Below are 19839 nucleotides of genomic sequence, written 5' to 3'. Positions count from 1 at the left end.
TCATGGCCATAGGAGACAGTCCGATGGGTCAGGTTTTGGCCGGACCAACTTTGTTGACACTAATTATTATTATTGCATAATATGATGTTGGGTGTGGCTTTCTGTAAAACACATGTGTACCATTCATGGCTTCAAGTTTTCAATCTGTTTTTGATAGCTAATGAAAATGTGGTTATACCATCAAAACAACATCAACTTCTTTTCATTTTCCAAAGAGGTCATTTTGAAAGTCTAAGGTTATAGAAAGAAGCTTTCAGCCAGGTTGGTTTAATAAGTGGCTATTTTTACACACTGATGAATCCATTGATTCTGTCTTTTGTCATGTGTGTTTAATGAGCTTTAAACTAAAAGGATGAAGAAAGACAGCCGAGACAATGGTAGCAATTCCATCTATATTTTATGATGTTGGTGAGATGTTGTCACAGCAACATGCATTTAAAAAGCTGAGAAGTCGACATGCATTGTATGAAATAATAAATTGTGTGAAATTCGTCAGTCGACAGGCACTTCATTGAGAGGTGACAAAAGTGAGTGTGACAGCTTTATTATTCAACTGCTAAAAATGAAAGCTGAACAAGATCAGATATTGGGAGAGTGGTTGAAACGAAAAGAAATGTTTATGTCAGTGCTACTATCCAAAATGAAATGATTAAAATAATAGGTGTTTCAATCCTCTGCGTAATATTATTTCTACACTCCAATCAAAATATGTGACCCAATATGAGAAAACCAGTCATTTTGCAAATTTCATACATTTCCAGTATACACAAAAACATACAGAAATAAAAATTTAATGGAAATTTATTTTTTTTCCTATAATATTGTTAAATGAAGGTTTACTGTTTATTTAAGATCAAATTTGAACTACTTTTTATCATGTAAGTTGAGAAACAAGACAAAAGTTTTCGCTCATAGATAGTGTATGGGGCCAACATTGCAACTATTATGTAGACGTTGCAATGGCAACCATTACATGTAAAACAAATTTAAAATGGCCAGTTCTAATGAAGAAACGAAAGCTTGGCTGCTTAACAGTGGCAGAATCCCACTAGCTCTTGACGAAGGCCTTTGTAGACTTATTTAAGACTATTTTTTCGAAGGGATGATGAGTTACCACGCGGTAAGTATTTCACACACGTTGACATAACAGAGTATAATGAAGATAATAATAGTTTAGAAATGGATGACATAATTGACATTGGAATGGAAGTAGAAGTGAATCATTCACTTCTACTTTCATTCCAATGTCTTCATTCACTGTGAATGAAGACTTGACATACGAGCTCCAAGATCATTTTGACAATCAATATGAAGGTGCTATTACTTCAAAAACTACAAAAAATTGAATTTTAATTGCAAAACCAGCCATCATTCCAGGTGTTGTAGTTTTCTAGATCTGAAACAGAAGTAGAGGTTAGTCAGAGACTTATAGATATTGAAGAGAGACTGTATGTAAAACTTTCTTCAATGAGGGGTGTGGTGTCAAGCTAAATCCTCTGAACAGTTTACCGAGACACACTACAGGGCCATAAGAAATGATATAGATGAATTAACCAAACAAGAAATGGACCTTTTAATAATGGGTCAGCTTCTACCTACCACACTGGCAGGAAACTTCACTTCAGGCTTGAGACACCATCCAAAGCAAAGGGACCATTCATACACACAGTTTATGCACAATGGACTCAAGGTATAAGTAAACATAATAATAATAATTCATAGCAACACTCTACAGATATGTAAAAAGACCTTCCTGTTTTTACATGGCATTGGTAAACACAGATTACAAGCCATAAAGCAATCATACCTAAAGGATGGAATCAGATCAAGGAAAACTATTCAATAAAGAAATTTTTTTTTTCATATATACAACAGTCATGGTGAAAATCTATTGAGACTATTACAAAGAGAGGCAATATATTATAATAAATAAGATATAAGACAATATTGCAAATGTATAGATAATATAAGAGAAAAAAAGAATACACGTACAACAAAACTAGTTGTCATTGTAAGACAAAACTTAAATTATTCAATGTGACCTTCAGCCATTTGGAGGTCAATAGGTAACTCCACATCCTCAGAAGCTGGATGCTTTCGTGATGATCTAAACCCCCTGATGGACATGATGGATGCTCTTAGGAGAGCAAAACTTAAGCGGCAGCGAATCCAATTCACTGTTTTACTATATGGAACATCTCTCTTGTCACTGATCATAGATGCAAGCCTCTTGTAGAACGTTGTTGCAGCCTTGCCCATTGCGCCTGTTGTTGACATCACAAGTGGTGTGAATGTAACATGTTCAACTTCCAGTATATGTTGCTCGTATTGTCTTTTCTTGTTCATGTCTTCTATACACAGATGCTAAAGGACCACGTCGATTTGATTGGACGCTAGGGTTGAATATCCTCACATCTAAATATGCCTTCTCAAATCTGCCTCCCCAGAAACCGTACATAGAAATATCCAAACGAGCACCATCATCAATAATTGCAGAGCGATGTGACAAAGTCTCACCTGAGAGCGGCTGCAGGTGAGGTTCTATTGTAACACCATGGCAGACCTCAGACAAAAATGAGGCTGTGATGTCTCTTACTTCATTATGTCTCACCACAGGAAAACCCCCAGTTTTGCAAGTTAGGGCATGCTCAATGCTAAATGGCTGGCTGCAGCTGCAGTGAGAGGGTGGATTCTGAAGTGTCCAGTCATATCGAAGAGAGAGGGCATCCCTGAATGCAGATTTATGTAGAGCAAAACCATGATCATCAATGGGCAATGCTGTCAGCCATGTTGAGGCTCCTTTTTTCTTGCGAAAGCTCTATAGAACGTTATAATGGAGCTGGAAGTTGGTTTTGAAGATTCCTGGCATCCTCCTTCTGCCTAGATCATATATTAGAGCAAATTCTGGCTTTAATATCTTGTTGAACGGCCTGGCAGTCAGCAAGGTGGTGGTCTTGTTGAAGGATTGTTCAGTAAGAGGAGCACAAATGAGTTGTGAAGTGTTGTGTTGTTCTTCAGCAATAGCAACAGGATTCATCAAGCCTAAACCCCTAGACTTGCAGGAAGTGCCAGCAATTCCCGGACTAACTTGCCTGGGGGAGACTGCCCTGTGAGAGCTGGAATAAAATGTGTTTGAATTGTTGTCTCAAGTGGCTAGAGAAGGTCAGAGGATGAGAGTGCTTTCCAATTAGAAACTCGAATAAGGTGATTCCACTTTGAAGAGAAGCCATGAGTAAAGGCAGTGAAGGCAGCATAGGCTGCATGCGGTTGTATTGCTGCAATCTTGCTGAGTTTTTTCCAGTTCCTTCACCCATCATCATCAACCTTTCTCTCAACATATTGCTGTAAGAAGGAAACAGTGCCCATTGCTCCCACAAGATAACGTTTTCCTTCTGTTGATACAGTTATTCCTGTGCCCTCAAATATCTCTCTGGCTGCTTCAATATGTTGTGATTTGGCCAGAACATGTGTTTTCGAACTATTTGGGAAGTACCCATATAGAGGACCAATCTCTCTTAACCGGTCCCACCATCTTCTGAGTCTTTCTAAGTTTGAACAAGCAGCAGAGTCATCAGCATACCAAACTTTTTGACTATGCCGTCTAATCTGCATATTAATTGTGAGTGCCAATTGCATACATTGCCATTGCAAGTGGATCACCTTGAGTTGTACCCTCTTTTGATAGTATACACTGTCCACCAACAAACAGCCAGGAATTGCTATGGCAAGTATTAACTAGGATATGTGACAAATAGTTCCAAATTAAAAAAGAGTGACCTGCCTGTTCAGCTGATTGAATGCATTTGTGGCATCAACTAGGATCATCGCTTCTGTATCATCTTGAGCAAACATGCATTCCATGGCATGAACAGCTGCTTCACATCCTGCATCTTGCCCTGCACACAATTGAATAGAGCCAACAGCCTCCAAAAGATCATGCTTCACAGTTCTCATAACAATTTTCCCAATAATCCTGCGGACAACTTCTATCCCTACTGGTCGCACCCTTGGGCATTTGTCCAATGGAACCAGGCGACAGGACGTATACGCCATCAAAGCTTAGTGGATCAACATAAGTAGTACAAAATCCTTCTAGCAACACCTGCCAGAGCTGAACATATATCATTAGATTTCTGACCAAATGCAGTACAAATCCACCTCCAGCTCAGTGCATCCATCCCAGAAGGTCCTGCAGAACCTTCAGTATGAAGGGCAGAATTTCGAATGGTATCAGCTGTGATACTGTCAAAGAGGATAGGATGGAAAGTTGGTGTTATTCAAGTCCTCATTCAGAATAGCATCAACATGTGCAGGTTCAGAGTCAGGATGTTTATCTTCAAGAACATCTCTAATGTCCTGCCTGATTCATCACTGACAACTCTGTCAAGACTCAAAGGACCAGATCTATTTTTTCTACTTAGCAACTGTTAAGCAGATCTGACTCTGCCTCCATCATCAGCTTACAAAAACTTGCGTGTTATTGCGACATCATCCTTGACATCCATTCTTAAACCATTTAGTGACCTCTGAATTGCTCTTCCTTCCTGGAGGAGCTCAACTATGTCATAATGTCAGTCTGCATTTGAGACAAGATATGTGATCACAAGCTTTGGACCTTAGCATGCAGGCTTTGGGGCATCAGTGTTGGTAAAGTCATTGTGGCAAAAGCTTCAAATGCTAATCTGCTGCAAAAAGCCTCAAAAAAGACGAGCTAGTTCACCAACAAAGTGTTTACCATGGCCCCAGATGGAACCTTAAAGAAATTTGGTTTCCAATGAACTATCTGACTGTAAGTATCATCAATTTTATTTGAAAAATCGTGTCCTGACAATCATGTACAATTGATGCTTGACATAGGCTTAAAAGCGAGAAGAGTGCTCGTGCAATATCTTGAAGTGACGTCATCAAAGATGGCGTTTGCGAACATTAGAGATATCAGTCTCTATCCCAGGCATGATGGAACGAGGAGAATCATAAAACATTTGGACTTGATGGAGAAGGAGAGTGATGTTCAAAATCAACAAAGATGGAAATTCCATGGTTGCTACAAACGCCATTTCTTGAAAGAAGACAGTCAATGCATCATCTACCACACTTGACACATAAGCAAGACTTACAGAGCCCATACCATTGCACAGGCATGTCCGTAATCTCAGATAAAACAAGCCAAGGATAAGTAAGTCAGCACAATTTCTTCCAATTCAATTGACTTCTTTAGCAGCCATCTTTAGCAGCCATAGTAATGGTAGCAATCAATAAAGAAATACCATTGTCATTAGAAAAACACGGTAACACTGGAAGAGAACCACACCACGCATTCACTCCTGAGGAAGTCACACGACTAATAACATTTATACAAAATTTTCCAGAAGGCAACTCAATCTTATTATCTGGTCGAATACCAGGTTATAAGAACTAACAAGAAATACAATATACAACTCTTACCATCAAGCACATCAAAAAGGGCAGTGTATATTGAATACGTTAAAGCCAATGCAACATCAACGTTTAGACTTGCGTCTGAAACAACTTTTTATGGTATGTGGCACTATACATTCCTCACATTGTCATAACTAAACCAATGACAGACCTGTGTTGGCAATGCCAAAAAATAGCTCTGCTATTGTAAAGAACCCTAAATACACCATTAGCCAATCAGACAGAAGTAAGGAGTAATAATGTTAAAAATGTTAACTTACATGCTTCCTTAAGGTCTTAGAAAAGGCCAAAGTACACGTAGACATTATTAGAAAAAAAGACATTATTACCAGACAATCATGAAAGAAACTAGCTCTGAGTTAAAAAGTTTATTTACTGTAGATGGCACATTTTACTCCACCAATCTCACGACTTCTAATAGAGTTAAATATTAATGATCACTACAGTTTTGACTATGCTCAACCTGTGTACAAACATGACTATGATTATTAATCAGCAAACCTTATTGCTTGTAGATTCATTATCTAGCAATCCCTTAACAACAGGGCCAATCTATTTTTTACTTAAAGTGTGGTATATTTGGTGTTTGCTGTGAGGTCATTCCTCATCAAATAAATTTTTTGATCGATAAGGCCTTTCATACAGGGAAAGAAACAAACAGTGTGATCAGTATGCTTCATTTTTATTTACAGAATCATGGCCTTCATGCTGCAAGGCTACACCTAAATGGAAACAATTGTTGTGCCAAAATAAAAACAATGCAATGATTCAGGTAAATCATGTCATAACATTATTGTTGAGTTAGCATATTATCTCTACTCCAGTATCTTATTTGGAGAGTGAGAGTTGGTTTAAACCAGTGCATCACCTTGTCCTTTTTGCCAACAGGACACACAAAATTCTCTCCTGATTGGTGTTTTGGGCTCATAAAGCAATGTTTTCGAAGAACAGAAGTTGGTTGTCTCCAAGATATTGTAATGTCATTGAGCAATCAGCTACTGTTAACTCTGCCCAATTGATCGGTCGTGACAATGAAGATATCTTGTTCCAGCTCAAGATTGGACAGGTTTTCTAGCTCCTTGATATAAACACACTACATCCATAAAGAAGTTTCATCACTTCATGATTTCGAGTACAAACCCTGATGAGTTACTAGTAAAGAAGCCAAAGATAAACTTCTAATAAAAATTAAACATTATACGTAACTCCTCTGAACTTCCAGATTCAGGCCGTATGCTGTCACTAGTAACACCAAGTGGTCACACCAGAGAGACAATGGTATCTCTTTGAAAAGATATGAGAGTATTGTCCAGATGCAAGCAAAGATATGACATGTCCTCTCCCACTGATTCCCTGCCATCAACACCCCGCCCATCTCCAAAACCAGTACTACATCAAGATAAAATGGACTGAAGAACTAATTCCACGTAGATGTATTTGTGGCATGTGTGGACAGTCTGGACACAATATACGTTCCTGCCAAAATGTAAAATAACAGAAATAGTACTCAAAATAAACAAACAACTTCTACTCGTACCTCTACTTCACTTTACATCTACCGTTTCTTTTACATACACTAGAAGTGTAGCTACATAGTCTTTAGGTCAAGACATCTATCGTAATTTATTTACTTAATAGCTCATGACATCTATGTCTCTCTATTTCTGTTACTCTCTCTGCTCTGTCACTCTCTGTTCTTTGTCTCTCTCTGTCTCTGTCTCTCTCTCTCTGTTTCTCTCTGTCTCTCTGTCTCTGTCTCTCTCTCTCTCGCTACTGCGATTTCCTGCATACACTAATAATAATCGTTACATTGACTTCAACATTTTTTCTATCTTGCTATATCAACATCATTAGCATGACACAAAAACTTCAACATCTCTCGTTTCTCTCATATACATACTACCAGTAAATATCTCACCTTCCTAGTGACATTAAGTGCTTTAACTTCTGTATTACATATTTTTTTCTTATTACACCTATGTTTATGTTCACACTATAGTAAAAAATAAATTTCTCTAACCTTTCAGTAAACATAACAACTTCTTTAGGATTTCTTTATCAAAGTTGCTGACATTGTCATATCAATAAGACGATTAAAAATGATCTTGAAAGAATCTAAAAAGCTCACAAACATTTTACAGCAAAAAGTGTGCTCGATCACGTTAGCTACGTTACCAGAAGTACACGAAAAATTAAAAGACAGTGTTTTTTATGGATTTTCTAATCCCTGAGGTGATGCAGTTGTAATGTACGTAACTCAGCAACCAAGAGTCTGATTTCGATGCGACAAATGCCAAAATACGGAGGAAGGACTACTCTATTCCACAAGTGCAATAACTTGAAATCGATCATTTGCACAAAATGACTGTTTTTTTCATATTGACATATTGACAATAATGAGAAAAATAAAAAATGGGCTTGTCAATAGAATGTGTGTTTAATTGGTTACACCCACTTCCTGCCTGACCAACTAAAAATAGCTTCCTACGGGCCTGAACATTATATTGCTGACAATAAAGAGTTCTATGTAGCCTAGTTTGAGCATGATCTCTTGGACCTAAAGTAATCACCATTTCAGTAGTCGGTAGTTAATTACACAATCAGTTGCAACTACAACCAGTCACATGAGTGAAGTCCCAGCGATTAGGAACCAGCGTATTTCTAGGTGTACACATGCTTTTTAATAAATGGTCAGCTCTCTTATAAGAGCCCCCACATTGTCCCTATAGAACTCGAGGGTTAGATTCTCTTAATCATCTCTCTTCCTTCACAAGTTTGTCTATGCTCTCATCCAACCGTCCATCTTTATAAAGAACACAGATAATTCATCTTGAGTTTCAATTGATTATTGTCATTGTAGTATCATGTAGGTAAAGTGAGTGAGAAAGTATAGACTGCATTGTAGTTTGAATGACAGAGTTGGATCTATATCAAACCCGAGTGGATAGGAATAGCTGATGAACCAGAAAAAAAACTCAGAATGTCTTTTAAGGAAACTTCATTACTCCCATCTGTAAGGAATGTGAAAGTATATAAACAGTGTATACAAATTTCATAATTAATCTTAGTGAATGTATACATAAAGCAACTAATGAATGATATCAAAGAAACCACTAAGACAATAAAGGCTAAAACTAACTCAATTATGTAATATATCAGTGAGATATAAACCACAAGGACAACCGCATCATGAGAAAGCATTGACATCAAGGCAACATTAACAAGTCTACAAATAGCAGACAGGAAAGCATCCATACTTTTTATAGGTAGGAAATTATAAACCACTATAAAGCTACTATTTTGAATGTTATTGTTATAAACATTCACAGACTAAGCTTGAGAGAAAAAATGAAAAAAAAACAAATGAAAAAACAAAATCTTGTAGTATATGGTAATTCTGCAACTAGTTATGTGTGTTTTTAGGCTTGATAGCTTTAAAATTTAGTAATTTTAATCACCAGAGACTCTTAACTAGATTAAACTACAGGAACAAGATACAAGCATATGGCTAGTCCTAAGATGTAAGTGTATAATTTTTAATAGATTTGTATGTAATAGCTCACCTTAATCTGGGCACAAGAAATTTGTTATAACTCTGGTACTGTAGAAGACTAAAGGAACATGCATTTCAGCTTCAAACGTTAACCCTTATATGAGAGTTCTGAAAAGGTATGAGTGAAAAAATGACAAATGATCAAGTGGCTAACTCTAACACGAGAGTTCAGAAGTATTTTGACTTCTCAATAAGAGAGCTAAAACAAAAAAAATGATAGAAATATTCTGCTCAGCCAATGAAAACAAAAACATAACAAAATTTGATGTGTGTCTGCAGAATAAGTGATAAGATATGCCTTTAAATTGTTAGAAGCCATGTAAATGATATAATCTCCACTAAATCCAGTTTCAGAATCAAGGCAAACCTGTTTAAAATTAATATCTGGTAACGACTCCATTGTGGCATCTTAGTGAACTATTGGGCAGATGCACACGTGTTGAGCCAGTTAGTACATTCATTATAAACATTTGCCTATGCCCACTTGGTTACCAATTGGCGGAGTATTTTGTCTCAACTGCAAATTAATTTGCATAACCCCACCAAACACAATGTCATGAATCACATATCCAAACTTTCTTCAGAGTCATAAATTAGTTTCAGAAAAATGTCACTAATTCCATGGAATAACTCCATTTCATTTACCTCTCCGCCATTTTTCAGTTCAATCATACTTTTATGGTGTATGAATTTCTCCAAAAGGAATATTGTATTCGCTGTACTGTCAAAATTGGTAGCATTCATCATGGTTAATTTAAATTTATTAATAATATGGTGTGTTTCAACTGACCCATGTACAACCACAAAATTTCAGTGGTGTTTTTTTTGATTTTCCCCAACTGATGGTTTCTTTGATACAATTTTTTAAAAATATTTTTTCTAGCATCAGTGACATCTTTTTGGGCCCAAAATATTGTTACTGTTGTATCATAATCACATTGATTGTGCTTGATGACAACATTGTGACTCTCCTCTAATTTCTTCACACAATCCCACTTCTGTTGTCACACACCAACAAAGAACTGAGGACAAGTAATCACAAATACTTATAATTAAAAAATTATCAAAATTGTTTTCTGTCATTACAAACAGACTCTATATCAGAAGATTTACTTTCATAAGAATAAAACAATGTGGTGGCATTGAAACTTTTTCGCATCTCTTTTGATATTCTTCAATTTTACTCGACAATTTTGTCTCAACATAAAGTGCCTTATAACGAGCAATGCTGACATTCTTTACAATAAAGGTACTCCTCTACTGCTGGTGACACATCATTACATTTTTTGAAGTCCATTAATTGAAACTCTTGACTCATATTGTTAACAAATATTCTGACCGAGTGGCGTGTTTTTAGATCTTTTTTGGTCTGCAACATATCACCAACCGCTTTGGGTGGTATGCAAATTGTTTTTTTCCTGTGAATGAAAATATGAAGGTGTCAATGACAAATTATTTTAAATGTTAATGTTATTAACAAAATTGACAGGCATAACTGAGAAAAATCAAATGCCATTGAAATGGTAATTCTGCATGTTTATTATGCATTTCAGCTTCAAACCTTAACCCTTACATGAGAGTTCTGAAAATGTATGAGTGAAAAACACCACAAATCATCAAAATAAACAAAACAACTTCTCATACCTCTACTTCACTTTACATCTACCGTTTCTTTTACATACACTAGAAGTAATTGTCCCTAGCTACATGGTCTTTTAGGCCAAGACATCTATCATACTTTATGTACTTAATAGCTCATGACACCTCTCTTTCTACTGCGATTTCATGCATACACTAATGATACTCACATCTTTTCTTGCTACATTGACTTAAACTTTTTTACCTTGCTATATCAACATCATTGGCATAACACAAAAAATTCAACATCTCTCTCTCTAGTAGTATATACATACTATCAGTAAATATCTCACCTTCCTAGTGATATTAAGTGCTTTAACTTCTGTAATACTTCTCTTCTTATTACACCTATGTTTATGTTTCAAACTGTATAGTAAAAATAAATTCTGTAACCTTTCAGTAAACATAGTAACTTCTTTAGGATTTCTTTAGCAAAGTTGCTGCCATTGTCATATCAATAAGATGATATTAAAAATTATCTTGAAAGACACTAAAAAGCTCACAATCATTTCACATCAACAAAATGTGCTCGATCACGTGAGCTACGTTAATGAAAGTACACGGAAAATTAATAGGCTATGTTTTTGTGGATTTTCTGATCCCTGAGGTGATGCGGTTGTAATGTGTGTAACTCAGCAACCAAGAGTCTGATTTCGATGGCGACAATGCCAAAATACAGAGGAAGGACTACTCTATTCACAAGTATAATAGCTTGAAATCATTCATTTGCACAAAATGACCGGTTTTTCATATTGGGTCACATTTCATAATACTGTATAAGAACATGACATAAATTTCAAATCTTATAATATAAACATCAATCTACTATACAGTAAGATCAACATGGCAAAAAGACCAAGAATTTTGACAAAAGATGATGTACTTTGAGACAGACATAGGGCAAGCATTTAATGAAGTGCTTGAAGCACAACTTCAAGCATTCATAAAAGGGCTTAAGCACAAGCATTTATGCTTCCAAAAAGTAAATGCTTGAAGCACAAATTCAAGCACTTAAAAATGCTTAAAGCAAAGCACAAGCACTTTTTTGACTAAAAATTTCATTCAAATAAACATTAAACAATTATTAAGTCAATTTTTAAAATACTTATTGTTTATAGATCTTATAAACATTAGTTTATAGAATGTAGCATCTGTCAGTCGGCATCTCTATGGCCTAAAGATCTTGCCTGCCACACTAAACAGCTGCTCTACTGCACCAGAAGATGCAGGAACTCCCAACACGGTTGCAGCTGTTTTGCTAATGATGGATAAACAGACTGTCAGATGGTTTTTTCCAGTATTTAAATGGGCAGGTATTTTTCATCTTCACATGGTTCTTCAAGGTATTTTTGCAACTCTTTTTCATGATATGTTGTGCTGCTTTGAGTCATTTGACTTTCACGATCATCATCCATGAATGTGAAAATTCTTCTTTTCTTCTTAGGTGGCTCAGGAGCTACTGTTTCTTGGTTTACGACATTTGTGACTGTTACAGAGTGACTCAAAATAGTTTTTAACTTTTAATAGTAATGATAGTAATGATATAGTTACAAAATAAAACAACAACTACTACTCTATAACTATTAGTTCTTTATATAGTCCTGGCCAGGATCACGGGATCGCTGGACCGCTTTGGAATTGCCCTTCATGTTTTGTGATTGGTCCGCTCCATTCTTGATTAAGTGATCCACTAGCTCGACCTGATCCACTAGCTTGACGTATGTTATCCGTCACACTGAGAGCCGGAGCTTCTAATTTAGCCAGTTCATTCCTTAGAATAGTCTTCACTCTTCTCCTTTCATTATCATCTTTACACCACAAATAATTTGAACCTGGGATCTAGTATGGCTGCCATGATATTAGTCATTCTTGGTCTCGTATATGGCCATACAGCTGGTTAACGAACGATTAAGTGCAAGACAAAAGAAATAGTGATACTTAGTTACCATCATGCTTAACTGATGCTCTAAACCCCTAAAACAAGAAAGGATTTACCCTGCTGGGTAATCTTCCACTTGTGCAAAGTCAGTAGCTTCTTCAAATGGTGTTAATATCCTCCATAATTTCCTTCATGATATTTCATTCATATACAGTTAACTTTGGAGCATCAAGAGAATCGAGCTTAGTAGATGTGATGGCAAGGATGGATTTTATCATCTTTAACTGAGAATTCCAGCGTGGTTGCATTAGTTAACTTCAGTGTTTTTTCACCTTCTAGAGTTTCTGTTGCTATGGTTGATCTATGCAAATGTGCCACAATTTTAGAACATTCGTTAATAATGCTGTCGATCTGGAAGCTTGCTTGAATCCATCTTTCACTACTACTGTAGTATATGGGAAAAACATCCATGATGTTCTGCAGGAAGCCCATCACAACGAGCCTCAGAAGCACAATTAGAATTACTTTCTTTTTCAGCACTATCATCTTCCTCTAAGTCAACTTTGTCATCTTCTTTCTCATCTTCCTAACCTGGCAGTTTAAAAGCTTTCAGCTCACTGTGTCGGTAACTATGTGTCTGACCTTATCAACTACTTGTAATACTGCATCTTCATATTGTTGTAGATCTTCTCTCCAGTACGGCGGCCTTTGAACCTGTTACAAGCTAAAATTACTGATTCTAATATCCAGTTCAAAATTTAGTGTCCTGTTATTCCAGTAAAAGATCTCATTTTGTTGATTTGTCCACATGTCCATAGTTATGTTTAAGTGGGTAACATCCTTAGGTATCTTTGACGTTGGTTAAGTAGTCTTTCATAGTGTTCTTGAAGTAGAATAGATGAAAGTTGCTTCCGACTAGATACTTGATACCTGGGATCTAAACACTTTACAAAAGCACGAAAGCTACTGCTTTCAACTACAGACAAAGGCATCAAGTCTTCTTCGACAAATGAGAGCAATGCTACTGTTGTGTGCATTTGATGACGGTCTTTAGTACCATACTTTTTTGTCAGAAAATTGAACCAGTGTGCTCTGTTCACTGGAAATACTTTTGCTACAGCTTCCTGGCTTTTTTTCCAAAGGAAGAGAAGGATGAAAGTTTCTCTATGAAAATATAGAAACGGAATGGCCTAGCTAATTGATTAATTTTACAATTGCTACTACTAGGCAGTACTAGCCAGATTTAGTCTACCATACCACTACTAAAGTTTACATCAAACTTACCATGTGTTTTAGCCAATTAGTGGAAACTTTAGTTGATCCAGACAGAGTCTTGTGACAGTGTTTACATTTAGCCTTAAAATTCCAGTCAAATTCTCAGGAAGAACGTAGTTACTAGCACAGCTGGTACGTTTTTTCTCTGATCCCATCTTTTCTTTCTTAACATGTGATGATTTGAAAAGAGCAGCTGTATTACATATCCAAATCGTCTTTGTACTTGCAGCCTTTGTGCTTAAAAGTGCTTATAAAGTGCTTTAAGCACTAATACTATAAAGTGCTTAAGCACAAGCAATAAATCCTTATATATAATATAATAATAATGCTTGAAAGCACCTCCAAGCACTCCAAAAAATGTGCTTAAAGTGCTTTCAAGCACGAGCACTCAAGTGCTTGCCCCATGTCTGCTTTGAGAGCTTGATGGAAGTGCCTACTTTCTTGCCCAGACAATCCACAAGACCCTGTCATCCTGGAAAGTGATGATGAATTTAGTGATTTGTCAAATATTGATGAGGATGATGAAGAAGGTAACTATTTATTCACACAAGAGTGATATATGGATCTAGTATATACAAGTATAGCAACATCTTTTTCTTATTTTCTTAGCAAATCCATATCTTACTTCTATCTGACGTCCATCTACCTCAGTTTACAACCATACATCACCACAACCAAATAATTATCCATCATATGTGTCATCTACTGTCACGTTACCATCTACTATCCAAACATCCTGAGTCATTACTACCCCTAACAATCAATCACTATAGTCCAAACATCAACTCTTAACCAACCATCTCTATCAACAATTTTATCCACAGTCCAACCATCCACATTATCACTACCACCTACCATTTCAATCAAATACAATCCAAACAGCATCTCCATCTTTATCATCTATTGAATCTTTGAATCAACCATCTACTAGTCTTACTCCTCCATCATCTAACAATTCTACATCAACATCTACTTGGTCCTCTAACTTACAACCAGTAAGCATAAAACCATTTGTGTCTTCAGTTGGTCCTAGAGTCGCCATCCCAAACTCTCCATTAGAGGTTTCGAGTTGTTTTTTTACTACTCCTTTTATAGACAGATAGTGCAAAAAAAGCAATCTATAATGCTAAAAACAGTAATGGGAGACATCAAGTATGTGGTTTCATGCTTTAGACGGGAATGGTTCCTTTACTATCATTGGAGGACTATTGGAAGAGAGAGCCTGTCTTCCACTACTTACCAATAGCAGATCACATCTCTCACGACCATTTTCAAGATATCTCCATTTTGTTAACAACAATACACTTGTACCTCGAGGACAAACCAGGTCCTGATCGTTTGGGTAAAATTCGGCCATAATTGATCACTTTTTTTGAGAGATTTTCTAATTTATATGATCCACATTGTGAGCTTGCTGTCGATAAGGCAATGATCAAATTTCAGGGTAGGTCATCTCTGAAACAATATATGCTAATGAAGCCGATTAAAAGAGGCATAATGTATGGGTACTTGGAGATAACCACAATGGCTATTTCCATAAGTTACAGATTTATTCTGGAAAATAAGGTACTCAAGAGGTTAAGCTTGGAGCGAGAGTAGTGACACTCACAAATCATTTGAGAGGCAAGTTTCACCACATTTTCTTCAACAATTTTTTTATGAGTCTGAAATTGCTTGAAGATCTTTAGCAGATAAATTGTATGGATGTGGAACAGTTCGTAAGCATCGCATAGGATTTCCACCTACATTGAAGACATTGAAACTCACAAACAGGTGTAATACATTCAAATAAATAGCTTAGGTACTCTTTCAAGTTTGCTTCAAACAACAGTACAGTTATGTCCACCTCAAACAATAATCACTTACACTTGAAAGTACAGTAAAGTACATTACAGTATTAGAATATATGACTTTGCCTATTATACCTAACTACCAAGTACAATTATATTGATAAGTATTGAATACATTTCTTACCTTATTCATAGGGGAGAATAAGTAACTCTACAGAAAAAACAACATCTCTGCTACAGCTTGGCTTTATAGAAAGGTCGTGACCATGATGTCCATCAAATACCCAACCATCTGCTGTAGGTACTGTACTTCAAACGACAAGTCGATATAACTCGTTCTGCAATCCCTTGTCCACAAAATATTATATTGTACAACAAGTACCTGGGTGAAGCGGACAGGATGGATCAGGTTTCGTGGCTTCTACAGTTACAAAGTCAAGTCACACAAGCTTTATAAATATATAGTCTTCTTTCTTTTAATATTACCGTCACCAATACATACATTATCACTCGCTACCAACATTTAAAAACATAATGGATTTCCATGTTCAGCTAGCAAAAGAGTTGATAGGTAACTATTGTAGTCGACTAAGATATGGTCACAATGGAGGACCTATACGTCAACTATCTCTTCGTCACTTTTCCTGTGAAAGAGATGACAACAACAAGTTGAGAAGAGGTCGATGCTCTTATCACAACACAGTTCACCACGCTTGTGTTGATAGTTCCTGGTATTGTAGAGAGTGTGATACTCGGCTTTGTCACACTGGTGATACTGAAGAGTGCTTCCTAATGTGGCACACAAAACAATACCACTAATATGTATGCAAATATAAATCTACCTTTCATTTATAAAGTATCTATTCATACAATATCTCATATCCTATAAACCTGCATATATCATATACATCAGTCCTCTGTTTACTAATTATCATGCATGGTTTGCTATAATCACATTGTAACATTTACTAACACCTATAATAAAATATAATAAAATAAAAATTGACAATGGCTACAGCAGAAAAAATGTTAACATATACATTCTACTTAGTAGTACTCTATATTTTGAAAAACTATGTTACTGAAGACCATTACTGTCCTTGAAAAGAACACAGCAATGCCTTCAGTAGTCTATGGAGCTTCAGATTCACCAATCCACTTGCTTCAGTTGATACACGATAAGTGTTTACTCGCGCTATTATATCTCCGTCGTAGTAATGTCTACAGCCAATTTTCAAGACACCTCTGGACCTTATCTTTCTTCAGAGTGAATCTTCCATATACCAGTTCTGCCTAGTTCTTTCGGTACAAGTTGCTCTATGAAGGTCAACTAAAAAAGGTCGTTTTTCTTGAAATAAATTTTCGTGGTCACGTGCATTTGCGGTTTAATGGAATTTTGCCTATAGTCACTTAATCTGGGCACAAGAAGTTTGTTATAACTCTGGTAGTGTAGAAGACAAAAGAACATGCATTTCAGCTTCAATATGTAACCCTTACACAAGAGCTCTGAATTGTATGAGTGAAAATTACTACGAATCATCGAGTGTCTAACTTTAACACGAGAGTTCAGAAGTATTTTGAGGTCCTAACAAGACAGCTAAAACACAAAAAATGACAGAAATATTCTGTTTAGCCAATGAACACAACAACATAACAAAATTTGATGTCTGTCTGCAGAATAAGTGATAAGATATACCTTTAAATTGTTAGAAGCCATGTAAATGATATATCAAAATGTTAGCATTCATCATGGTTAATTTAAATTTATTAATAATATGGGTGTATTCAACCGAGCCATGTACAACCACAGAAAGTTCAGTGGTGTTTTTTTTTGACTTTCCCAAACTGATGGTTTCTTTGATACAAGTTGTTTTCAATATTTTTCTAGCATCAGTGACATGTTTTTGGGCCCGAATATTGTTACTGTTGTATCATAATCACTTTGATTGTGCTTTATGACACATTGTGAGTCTCCCTCTAACTTCTTCACATGAGCCCACTTCTGTTCTCACACACCAGCAAAGAACTGAGGACAAGTAATCACAAATACTTCTAATGAAAAATTATCAAAACCTTGTTCTATGTCATTAGAAACTGACTCTATATCAGAAGATTTACTTTCACAAGAATAAAAGAATTCATAGATAAATTATCTGATTGGGTAGGAGATGGCATTGAAACTTTTTTGCATCTTTTACGATTATCCTCAATTTTACTTGACCATTTTGTCTCAACATAAAGTGCCTTATAACAAGCAATGTTGACATTCTTTACAAAATAAAGGTACTCCTCTACTGCTGGTGACACATCATTACATTATTTTGAAGTCTATAAATTGAAACTCTTGACTCACATTTGTTCACAAATATTCTGACTGAGGGCGTGTTTCTAGACCTTTTTGGTCAACCGCTTGGGTTGTATGCAAATGGTTTCAGTTTTTGTCTGTGAATGAAAAAATGAACATGTTAAATGACAAATTATTTTTTAAATGTTAATGTTCATAAAATACATTGACAGGCACAAACTAAGTGAGAAAAAATGAATGCCATTAAAACCAAATCTTGTAGCACACTGTTAAAATGGGGGTGTTGCATCAACACCAGGTGTCAAAAATGAAATGCTGAGTAGCACCTGTATGTTCAGCTAAACCTCTGTGTCACAGCAGGACCCTTACAAGGTGTGGTCCAAAGGCTCCACCTGGTGTCATGTGATTCTTGTACTTAATTTTTTTAAAATCAAAATAGGTAATAGAAATGTGAAGGGTATAACAAAAAATAATGATACATCACTCAACAACACTTCTAAGAACAGGAAGTATTGTATATACACATTGGCCGACATGGTTACAGATTGGGGAGTATACAAATCATAGGGATGGTAATGATTTAGTTGGGAATAAGGATGACATAATGAGTGTTCTCAGGTGAAATTAAACAATAACAATGAAAGTGATGGTTGAAGTATGATGTAAAGAGCTTAAATTTAAAAAAAGACTTAATATTAACTAAAATCCTTGTGACTTCCTCAAACAAAAGTTCGTCTTCATCTGTTTTTTCCAATTACTAGAACACATGGTGTATCATATTTGTACATTCACGTCTTACACCATTTGCTCTAAAAATGGTTGAATAAGTAAAGGTAATTAAATACCACCATAACTTACATAAGTAGTGTTTAGTTGATAGTGGCCACCGACGAGTTATTCCACATTTTAACAGAGCACTCAATAGTTTTTTCTGTATTCATAATATACACAAAAAATAATTAATATAAAGTATTTTGAATGGAAAAATTTGGGGAACCTGGACCGATCTCAGTGTTTTTTATTTGGAAGTGTAAAGGAGTTCAAAGACAAGTAGCAACTGATGCCACAGGCCAATGATAAAATAGTCAATGAAGTTCTGTAACATGGCTAGGTGTTTAAAATACTTTTGCTTTGCTTCATATCTTGTTGTCCAATGATTTATGAGTGGTCCAAACCTATATACATGTACATGCACACATTGAAGAGAATTATACTGAAACAAAAAGACAAAATAAATGTTTTAACTTACTTCAATATCAAACATGGTAGATGAACCATGGAGTGCATTTTTATTATTATGGGCGCATGTGGATACAATCTTTGAAACCAGAATGATGGTCACTAATTAGAGATTCCAGATAACCACGGGTCTCTTACTGTAATTTCTCTAGCGAAAACAATATCAGCAATATCCAAAAGACACAAAAAACTTTTGCTAGGTTCATCTTCTTCTGGAATTTTGTGACCTATGATAACCGGTAAAAAAATGAGCAACGTCCACATTTGCATTGATACATATGGAAAAATGTAATTAATCAATGTTTACGTAAACTATGTATAATTAATGTACCATGCTGATGAACATTTGAATCAACTGTTGTAAGTGTATTTGAAGGTTTATCACCATCAAATGTCTGAATATTAAGATTTTTGAACCCTTCATCAATATGTTGAATATGAACAACTTCCTCATCCACAATGAAAACCTTTCAAAAGTAAATTGACAAACACAATTGACATTATAATTTAACCTTTGGAATGTAATTTGCACATAATGCCAGACAAAAGTTTACCTTTAACATTAGTTTAATTTCTATGGCAGGGTGCCTTCAAAAATTTCGTGCATAATGTCTGGTACTAACACACTAGATGCAACACAGAAGTACTGCAAGCTGTCCACAGAGCATGACGGTTTAACTCCATATGTGAAGAAAATGTTGTCGTTCTGCTGTAGTCAACT

General features: G+C 35.9%; 1 pseudogene; it reads right to left on the bottom strand.

Annotated features, from left to right (window-relative positions):
• Nucleotides 1–13159: 13159 nt before the first annotated feature.
• On the bottom strand, nt 13160–15141 carry LOC121391942 (annotated as a pseudogene).
• Between the last annotated feature and the right edge of the window lie 4698 nt (nt 15142–19839).

Source organism: Gigantopelta aegis, unplaced genomic scaffold (assembly GCF_016097555.1).
Source record: "Gigantopelta aegis isolate Gae_Host unplaced genomic scaffold, Gae_host_genome ctg3137_pilon_pilon, whole genome shotgun sequence".
Taxonomy (NCBI): Eukaryota; Metazoa; Mollusca; class Gastropoda; order Neomphalida; family Peltospiridae; genus Gigantopelta; species Gigantopelta aegis.
The sequence above is the reverse complement of the archived record's forward strand: the minus strand, read 5'-3'. Positions and strand labels throughout refer to the sequence as shown.